The sequence below is a fragment of the Lactuca virosa genome, chromosome 8 (genome assembly GCF_052849685.1).
Source record: "Lactuca virosa cultivar CGN04683 chromosome 8, Lactuca_virosa_CGN04683_v6, whole genome shotgun sequence".
NCBI lineage: Eukaryota > Viridiplantae > Streptophyta > Magnoliopsida > Asterales > Asteraceae > Lactuca > Lactuca virosa.
The window spans coordinates 26,831,433-26,842,161 of record NC_136433.1 but is presented as its reverse complement, the minus strand read 5'-3'; the positions used below and the strand labels follow the sequence as shown (position 1 = coordinate 26,842,161).

General features: G+C 33.1%; 1 pseudogene; it reads left to right on the top strand.

Annotated features, from left to right (window-relative positions):
* The first annotated feature begins 997 nt into the window (after positions 1–997).
* Positions 998–3,299, top strand: LOC145128432 (L-type lectin-domain containing receptor kinase S.4 pseudogene; annotated as a pseudogene).
* The last annotated feature ends 7,430 nt before the right edge of the window (positions 3,300–10,729 follow it).

Below are 10,729 nucleotides of genomic sequence, written 5' to 3'. Positions count from 1 at the left end.
AATAATAAGTAAAAAGAAAATGATATATGACGTGATAGTTCATTGAACTATATGGAGTTTAATGGAGTATAAAGTTTTATAGGTAAAATTATATAATACATATATATTGATGTGACAATCCATTGAACTCATATAAAAACATCCTTAATGGTAAGTTTATTGGAAGAATTGAATGAGATAACAAATGTAGGTGTCATTTAATTGATGAAACTGCATCATTGTGAGATGCCACATTGATATTCAATTGATTTGGAATTCAATAACCATTGAACTTTTCAATGAAAAAAAGAAAAGTTTTTAATTCTTTTAAATAATATATATTATAAATTATATTTTATAATATTTTATTGAACTTTGTAAAATTTAATATATTGTAGAAAGAAATAATAATAGAATTTTATGGATTTTAAAAAGTTGACCTGACAATTCATTAAATTTTATGAATTTCAGTATATTATAAATATCCTAAGTTCAATGCATGGAGATAGTGTAACCGGAACTTACTATCACGAGGGCGGTGCGACCATGTGAGTGGGTACGCGAGAATGCATGATAGTCACATATAAAATGTTAATATTTGTCATATTACAGAATACAGAAAGATGATCGGTTAAAAGATTCATACAATCATATCTAAAACGTGGAAATAAGTTGGGCAAGAAGACACGTGAAAGCTAATGCGTTGAAGGTCACCGATGCCACCTGTTTCAGAGGCTCTCTGGAAAGATCAGACACAAATGTCACTCAACCACCTACAACTTCATCTAGAATGCTTTTGTCACGTTGAAAGATAAAAAGATATATCAAATACCCAAATTGCTTTTTCAATAAACAAAATAGTAAAATCGGAATTGTTTGATATACTATTTTAAGGATAACTCAAGTCTCAAAACATGCATAAGTTGGTGAAGGTGAAGCAAAAGCCAAATAAAAAACCACCAAGTTCATAAGTACACCCACTCACTTTCTTCCACTTAAAAGAGCTCGTTTATGTTATGAAACACGTGTAACAATTAAACTCAAACACCATATCTCTCGTTATCAATTTATCATCCCTCTCAATTCTCAAATTCTCGCACTCTCACTCTTCTCTTTGCTTTGTTCACATGATCCACAAATGTTGCTCTCACCGCTTCTTCTTCTTCTTCTTCTTCATCTATCTTTCTCAATCCCACCGTCCTTCTCACAGTCGTTCTTCTATAATGGTTTCAAAAACTGCGCTTCCACCAACATAACCATGAACGGAGTTGCAGAGATTACCGACGATGGTATTCTAAGGCTTACGGATGTCCGCTCTCGTTTGATCGGCCGGGGGTTTTACCCTAATCCGATTCGTTTCAAGAGCCCGACAACGGGGACGTCTCTCTCTTTCTCCACATCTTTCGTCTTCGCCGTCGTGCCCAAGTACAGACAGCTCGGGGGTCATGGCTTAGCTTTTACAATCTCTCCGACCAAAGACCTCGTCGGAGCTCAACCTAGTCAATACCTCGGTCTCCTTAATTGCAGCCTCAATGGGAATTCATCTAATCACCTGTTTGCGGTAGAATTTGACACCGTTCAAGATTACGAATTCGTTGATATCGATGATAATCACGTCGGTGTTAACATTAATCGTATGAGATCGGTGAATTCGACCAGAGCTGGGTTTTTTGTTGATGGGGATTCAACAAAACAGGAGATTTGTTTACATAGTGGGAAAAAGATTCAAGCTTGGATCGATTATGATGCTGACATACCCCAATTGAATATCACTCTTTCCATATATTCAAAAAAACCCAGTACGCCGATCTTATCTCTCCCGGTGGACTTGTCGCCGGTTTTTCAAGATTTTATGTACGTTGGGTTTTCTGCTTCAACGGGTCTTCTTGCTAGCTCCCATTATGTCTTCGGATGGAGCTTCAACATGACCGGAAAAGCAAAATCGTTAAATCTTCATTGCCTCCCTTCACTTCCACCATTTAAAAAGAATAAAAGAGGTTTCATAATTGGGCTTTCTGTTTCTGTAATATTAGCTTTTTCCATCATGGCGATCGGCGGTGCTGTTTATGTTTTCAAACAATTCAATCACATAGACCTGGTTGAAGATTGGGAGCTTGATGTGGGCCCACAAAAGTATTCTTACAAGGATTTGAAGGATTCTACAAAGGGTTTTCACGAGAAAGAAATGCTCGGATATGGTGGATCCGGTAAGGTTTACAAAGGGGTTTTGCCTAATTCGACTACCCAAATCGCACTGAAGCGAATTCTGAAGGAATCAAAACATGGGCAGAAGGAATTCGCGTCGGAGATTTCAACAATTGGCCGGCTCCGGCACCGGAATCTTGTTCAGTTGTTGGGTTGGAGTAGAAGAAAAGGTGAGTTTTTGCTGGTTTATGATTTCATGTCAAATGGCAGTTTAGATAATTATATTTTCAACAACCCAAAAACGATTTTGAATTGGGAACAACGATTCAAAATCATAAACGATGTATCAAACGGATTACTGTATCTTCACGAGGGTTGGGAACAAACTGTGCTCCACAGAGACATTAAAGCCGGAAATGTGTTATTAGATTCGGAGTTAAATGGCCGTTTAGGTGACTTCGGGTTGGCTAAGTTATACGACCATGGTTCGCACCCCACCACCACCAAAGTGGTCGGTACACTGGGTTACATGGCTCCTGAGCTGACTCGAACCGGGAAACCCACCACGAGTTCCGATGTGTTTGCTTTTGGAGCTCTGTTGTTAGAGGTTGTATGTGGCCGGAGACCCATTGAACTTAAAGCCTCACCGGAGGAGCTCATTTTGGTGGATTGGGTGATGGATAAGTGGCGAGAAGGGAGGTTACTTGAGGTGGTGGATTCAAGGTTGAAAGGAGAGTTCGATAAAATCGAGGTTATGATGGTGTTGAAGCTTGGGTTAATGTGTTCTAGTGATGAGCCATCATTCAGGCTGAGTATGAGGCAGGTGATTAGGTACTTGGAGGGAGAGGCACCCTTGCCGGAGATTTTAGCTCCGCCGTGTGAGAAAGGTGGTTTTGTGGTGGGGTTTGATGATTTTGCAGCTTCGTTACAGAAAGTGGATACTTGGTCGATTGGATACAGAGAAGGGGATGCTGATCTTGAAGCTGGTTCTGGTTCACCGGAGTTTGTTTCCGGCTAGCACATCTGCAACAAATGTTTATATAAAGATTAGACCACCGTCTAGTTTGTCTAGAGAATGTATAGCTTGTAACTTTTTCTCTTACTTTTTTTTTAAAGCTTTCTAATTTTTGGACAACCAATTGGAAAGCTTTTTATCAATGGAAAGTGGAAACCAAGATACATGTACTACCTTTTTAAGGTTACACAAAGGTTAACACCCAAACTAAACTGAACCCTAAAATTGAAAAACCAAAAGCAAATCGAGATGGTCCGTTTTGGGTTAAGATTTTTTAAAACCGAAAAAAATTGATTTGGGTTCAGTTTGCATAATACCTGCCGACCTATAAAACCGAACCAAACCATGCCACTTTGGTCCAAAAAAGTTTGGACTACCGCCAGAGGTCCAAACTTTTCATTTTTTTTTGCGAGTTTGATCCGATTTTGTTTGAACTTTTTTAAAAAGACGATTTTGCCATTCATTATTTAATATTTTAATTTTCTTTTATTACAACAATTAAAAACAATTAAAAATAAAAGAAAAAATACTCTCTCTCTCTCTATTAAAGTCTGTAACACCATCTTCTTTCATTTTCATATACACCGACGCACCACTACTTGCAGGAAGATGAAAATTGCAGATACACCACCGCCAGCCGCCGTCATCATCACTGTCAACCACCGACGTCGTCTCCACAACAACCACCGTCAGACAACCTTCAAGAACGTAACCACCAACATCTTCTTCATACCTTACTTTCATCATAACCGGATCTGGAATGCCACCCTCTACCTGCACCGATATCGCCTATCGGAAACCATAAGTCATCGTCGTCGCTACTAGGGTTTTTACAGATCTCCACCGCCAACATAGGAAGCCACCGCCGAAAACCATAGCTCCGATGAAATAAGATGGTGTTTTCGGATCCCCGCCCTTCTCTCCATCTCTTTAAGATCTGATAACCTTTCTCTTCCTCTCTGTCAGGTCCGAAAACACTATAAACCACCTCTATGATGTGTTGTAGATCTGAAAACCATTTAAACCCACCTCTGTGATGTAAACCCACTTCTGTGAGGACACCAATGATGAATGATGCGAATTCATCAAACTTATTCACAGGAAAAACGTTTGATGGCAAGATTGAAAGCTTCCAACGAGCCCTAAAATTGTGGGTTGCATTCCGGCGAGTGGCAATTTTCAGCTAAAGTTCAAACAAAATCGGACCAAACTCGCAATAAATTGAAAAGTTCAAACAAAATCGGACCAAACTCGCAATAAATTGAAAAGTTTGGACCTCTGGTGCTAGTCCAAACTTTTTTGGACCAGAGTGACAATTTTCAGCTAACCACAGGGACCATTCGTGCAGTTTTGTCGTGTGTATATATATATATATATATATATATATATATATAGGTTCAGATTCATTTGAGACCATATTAATTTTGTGAGACCGTGAGACGCAATCTAAAAATAATTTTAAAATGCAAAATAAAAGGAAAAATCCGAAAATTCTTTTTTTAATTATTATTTTCGTCACTTTTTACCCTTAAAAAAAATAAAAAAAAGTTACCGTTTTTTTTAAAAAAATACGTGAAATATTCTAATAGAATATTATACTGTAAATATTCTAATGTGATTTTTAGAATGTTAGAATATTCTCCAAAATTTATCAGATATGTGAAATATTCTAATATTCTACTAGAATATGTAAAAAAACGGTATTTTATTTTCATTTTTCTTTAATTTTTTTTGTTATTTTTTTTAATTTTTTTTTGGAAAATATAAATGACGAAAATAATATTTGAATAAAAATTCAAAAATTTTCAATTATTTTGCATTTTAAAAATGTTTTTTATCTACAAAATGAGTGGTTAAGATTGCGTCTCACGGTCTCACAAAATTAGGCTGTCTCAAATGAGCCTAACCCTATATATATATATATATATATATATATATATATATATATATATATATATATATATATATATAGGCCTAGGTTATTCTATTCAAAGTAATTATTGTGTTATTGTATGCATAAATGTTGCCAATCAATTTTACTTATTTTAAGAAAATGATTATTACACATTATTTAATTAAATATAATTGAAAAATACCATCTAATTTAACTAGAATGGTATTTTAGTCAATTAATATAAATTTTATAAAGGAAATTTGCATATTTTAAGGAAAATTGCATATTTTAAGGGAAAATAGATTCTATTAATTTTAAAAATCTGATTGTATGGATGATTATTCTCCTAATTCGGAAATTCTGACGGAATATGTTTATCAATATATTGAAAAATAACAACTATGATTGAACCATACAAGAATATACATTCTGACATAATATATATTTTGATTTAATGAACGTCTTGAAGAATAACAAAATTTTGGATAAAAGTTTAAAAAAATTTCATTACATTCTTAGAAAAGAAAAAAATTTATATACTATTCTATGAAAATGGTACACTTATTAATAACAAATAAATACAATATATAAATTATTCTACCAGAATATACAATTATATATATATATATATATATATATATATATATATATATATATATATATATATATATATATATATATATATATATATATATATATATATATTTTCATTATATTGTATTTTATTCTGCTGGAATAATCCATTCTTTTTGGAAGATTGGTGGTCATTGTTCATCTTCAATATTCCATTCCCGTAGAATGCTGGGGGGGTATGGGTCTGCGTCGTTGCCTTGCTGCAACTCTAATCTTAAGTTCTTCAACCAGTTTCATATAGATCACCTCATTCTAAGGAACCACATTGATGATAAGGACACCATGATCATGAAGAAGTTTGTTAATTCCAAAATACTCTTAGTTGGAGATGTCATCGGCGACGACAGCTACCGGAGAATCGAGTACGGCGAGAGTTACAAAGCAAATCTTTTATGATTCGAAAAAAAGCAATTATATAGTCAAAATAATAGTTAAGTGGAACTAAAAAAATACCAGTATGTGTTGTGTTTGGTAAGTCCCTGCTTAAATTCACTTAGAGTTCGAGATTCCATTCTAATGGAATTGGAATTCGAGATTCCATTCCGGCAGAATTGCTGTCAGAAATGCAGAAATACACCATCAGACTCCTTCTTTTTCTAGCGAAAATATATTATAAAATATCACATAAATTCATTCATAAGTTCATTCACTTGCTCTTTTTCTCCACAACACCCTTTTAACCACTAAAATAATCATAAACATTGATTTTTATCAATTCAAAAGCAGATATAGCAAAAAGTTATTCCCTTCCATCAAACAACTTATGTGCATTCATCAAGCACCGTATGTGCATTCATCAAGCACCGTATGTGCATTCATATCAAGCAGTTAATATCAAATAAAAAAAAAATCAGAAAACTGCCAACATTTAAGCAACAATAAACGCAATTTGGGAGAAGAAGTGTTACGAAAATCACAAATTGAATCGTCCCTACTAGGGATTGAAATAACTTGGACCGTCCATCGTAACTGTCATAACAAAACCAAAAATTCATCAAAAAAAAGTTGAAGAGAAAAAAAAAGCATTTGTTATATAATTACACAAATAAATTGAGACGAAAAAAAGACAAACAATGAGTCAATTACCTGATTCTTAGTTGGAACAATATTATTGCATGTTTTTTTTTCCATTGACGAAGAATAGAGACAGGAACAAAAAAAAGTGCAATAAAGGGTTAGGGTTGGTAATCTTAAAGACGAAAGATAATATTTGAGCAAAATGGAAATAGAAAGCAACAGAAGGTGGAAGAGGGCAACCCTATACATAAGGGAAATAAGGGATCAAACATATTGGAATCAATGAAAACTACAAATCGTAGTAGGAGGGATTATTTGGTATATAAGAGAACTGATTTCTTTAAATTCATATAAAATAGATTCAAAAGATTTGTCATTTTCTAAACCCAGCAAGTCCATATAACTTTAAAACTAATCAAAATTTAGTTTTTTAGAGGAAAATTTGATCTAGGGTTTCCTGTAAAACCAAAATCGACATACCTACTATCGTGGACAAAGGGACTCATGGTGATATCTACGTTGCCACATAAATCAACGGGAGAGAGGCTAAGTCTTCAACTGAAATGGTGATTTTTGCTGAGATAGGATCAGCGTCGGGGCGATGAGCTTTTTTTGAAGTCGTTTGTCGCCTAGATTAGTACAGGGGAGGGATGAGAACATAAAGGGAGACCGAGAGAGATATAAGAAACGAGAGGAAATCAAGTTACGTAAACATCTTCAAATCTTCTTCTGAATCTAAATCACAATCGAATCAAATACTTTTTTGTTGCGACAGGGGGGATACAAACGACACCAACAAGTCGGCGATTGGTAGAGGAGTAAAAATCGGGAGGGATGAGCTACTGGTGATCTCGATTGAAGTAGGAGGCATTGGTTGAGTCGGTGACCTGCTGGTGAGGGATGAGGCGTATATGTATTGTAGGGTTTTAAACTAAATTCCTAATTCAAAGGGATATTAAATGTAGGGGTGTGCAAAAAACCGCACAAACCGCACAAACCGCCCGCACCGCACTGCATAATGCGGTTTAGAATTTCGTGGTGCGGTTTGCGGTTCGTCATTTTATCAAACCGCACTATGCGGTGTGGTTTGCGGTTTGTATTTATAAAACCGCGGTTTAAACCGCACCGCACCGCATGTTATATATATACTTTTTTTTCTTTACTTTATTATAATTTCAAATCACGATTTAGAAACGATGTATTTAAATATATTTGTTACAATAACCAAATATCTATAACGTAACATTAAATCACTATTAGATGAAGATCCCACGGTTTACAAGAATATAGCAACTATAACGGCAATATAGAGCAATAACAATGACACTTACAAAACTATACTAGCATGAATCACAATTTATTAAAAACGATTTAACTTGAAAATTGTATTTGTTTTTATAAAATGAAAGCAATCAATTTTTTAACCGGGTCAGTTTTTTGGTTTTTTGATAGATTTAATGTTGAACAACTCACTAAACCGCACAAACCGCAACCAAACCGCATAAACCGCCCGCAGCAAACCGCACCGCATAACGCGGTTTTGAACATCTGTGGTGCGGTTTGCGGTTTCTAAAATATTCAAACCGCATATGCGGTGCGGTTTGCGGTTTTGACTCTATACCGCACCAAACCGCACCGCGCACACCCCTAATTAAATATTTTCAATATTTACTAAAAATAAAATGTTTCAAGATTACTATTATACCCTTAAACAATTTATTAATTATTTAATATTTCTTAAAAATTGATTGGCCCACATTGATTCATACAATAACACAATAATTACTTTAAACACCTGAACCTAGCTCTCTCTCTCTCTCTCTCTCTCTCTCTCTATATATATATATATATATATATATATATATATATATATATATATATATATATATATATATATATATATAGCTAGGTTCAAATGTGGATTGACATCTATTGTACGGACGTGTGGACAATGCTATTCTGTGAGAATGACAAAGAAAATATGTTGTTTAATAATATGAATACGTTCAATCTTACATAACTATTGTTACTATCATACATTCTCACTAATTAAATCGTCTATACGGTTATTATAGACTTTTTATTACTATTCTCATTCTGTCAGAATGCTTATTGAGTCGTATTCTGTAAGAATGAAAATGAGTAAAAACGATGTGTGAGAATAAAAATGAATAAGAATTAAAGAGAATGCATGAAAATGACAATATTTGTGTAAGGTTGAACGTATTCGCATTACTAAACAACTTATTTTTTTTAGTAATTCTCATAGAATAGCAATGTCCACACATCCGCACAATAGTTGTTCATCCATATTATAACCTAGCCCTATATATATATATATATATATATATATATATATATATATATATATATATATATATATATATATATATATATATATATATATATATATATATATATATATATATATAGGGTCCGGTTCCGGTGATGACTCTTTTTAAATTGAGGACTCGTGACGACACCATAAAAAAATAAAAAAAATACAAATCATAAAATCGAGCATAGTACTATATCCGGGAGAAAAAAAATTGGGAAATTTTTTTTGCATCATTAAAATTGAATCATGGATCATAAAAATGATCCATGCTTCAATTTTATTGATCCAAAATTTTTTTTCCAATATTTTTCTCTCCGATGTAGTACTATGTTCGATTTTATGATTTGCATTTTTTTTTAGATTTTTTTCAATTTTTTTAAGGTGTCATCACGAGTCCTAACTTTAAAAAGAGTCATCACCCGATACTATATATATATATATATATATATATATATATATATATATATATATATATATATATATAATGTGGATGAACAATTATTGTGCGGACAGTGCTAGTTTATGAGAATTACTAAGAGAATAAACTGTTTAGTAATGCGAATACGTTCAACCTTACAAAAATATCGTCATTTTCATGCATTCTCATTAATTTTTATTCATTTTTGTTCTCACACATCGTTTTTCACTCATTTTCATTCTGACAGAATACGACTCAATAAACATTCTAACAGAATCAGTATAATAAAAAAAAAGTCTATAATAACCTTATTGACGATATATATATAAAATCTAGGTGTGTACCCGCGCAAAACCATGACGACAAGTATTACTGTTTCAATGACTACAAATTTTCTGATTGATATGTTAAAAAAATTTCATGGCCAAAATTTGGACAAATATCATGGCCAAGATCGGATAATATAAATTGCTTCTCAAGAAGATGATTGAAAACTAATTATAAAATAAAAATCCAAAATCGAAACTTTTTCATTAAATGTTTTGAAAGTTTCATCTGAATATAAATCGCCTCTCCACGTTGAGACCCAAGAAGATGATTGAAAAATAATTATAAAATAAAAATCCAAAATCGAAGCTTTTTCAGAGAATGTTTTGAAAGTTTCATCTGTGTCAAATTATCTTGGACTATTTTCAATAGTAAGGTGAGGAGGGAACTCATATCTCTTTGAACGATGAGAGATAAAAAGAAAAGGGAATAACAAAAGAAAATGCATTTTTTTCCAATTACCATTAGTCGAATACACACTAAGCATAGTGCATCTTGTTTTGTTGTGTACTACTTAACAAACCGGTCCTAAGTAAATTTGTTATCTAGAGGAAAAAGTCATTCAAGATGGTTTGGAAACTGATTTTCAACAAGTGTGAACCACTTTAAATTGGGGCACAATTTTTCTTGTCCTTACATTCCTTGTGAATTTTATTGTGAAATATGTAGTTCTTTATATTGTATTTACACTTTCATCAACAAAAACAACACAAATCAAAATTCTTAAAAAAAACATATTTATCTATTTTAGGTTTCCATGTAGGATATAGAAAACACTTTATGTAATGTTATGTGGCAAAGATGATCAATGTAAGTTGATAATCAATTATACTTGAAAATGCTATAGGATTTAGTAGCTGAATAACTTAGTCTTGCACCGGGCACAATCTATATGAGATTTTCAAATTAGCATTATATCGAATACAAATTTTATAAATTAGGTGGTGAAATCTTTACAGTAAG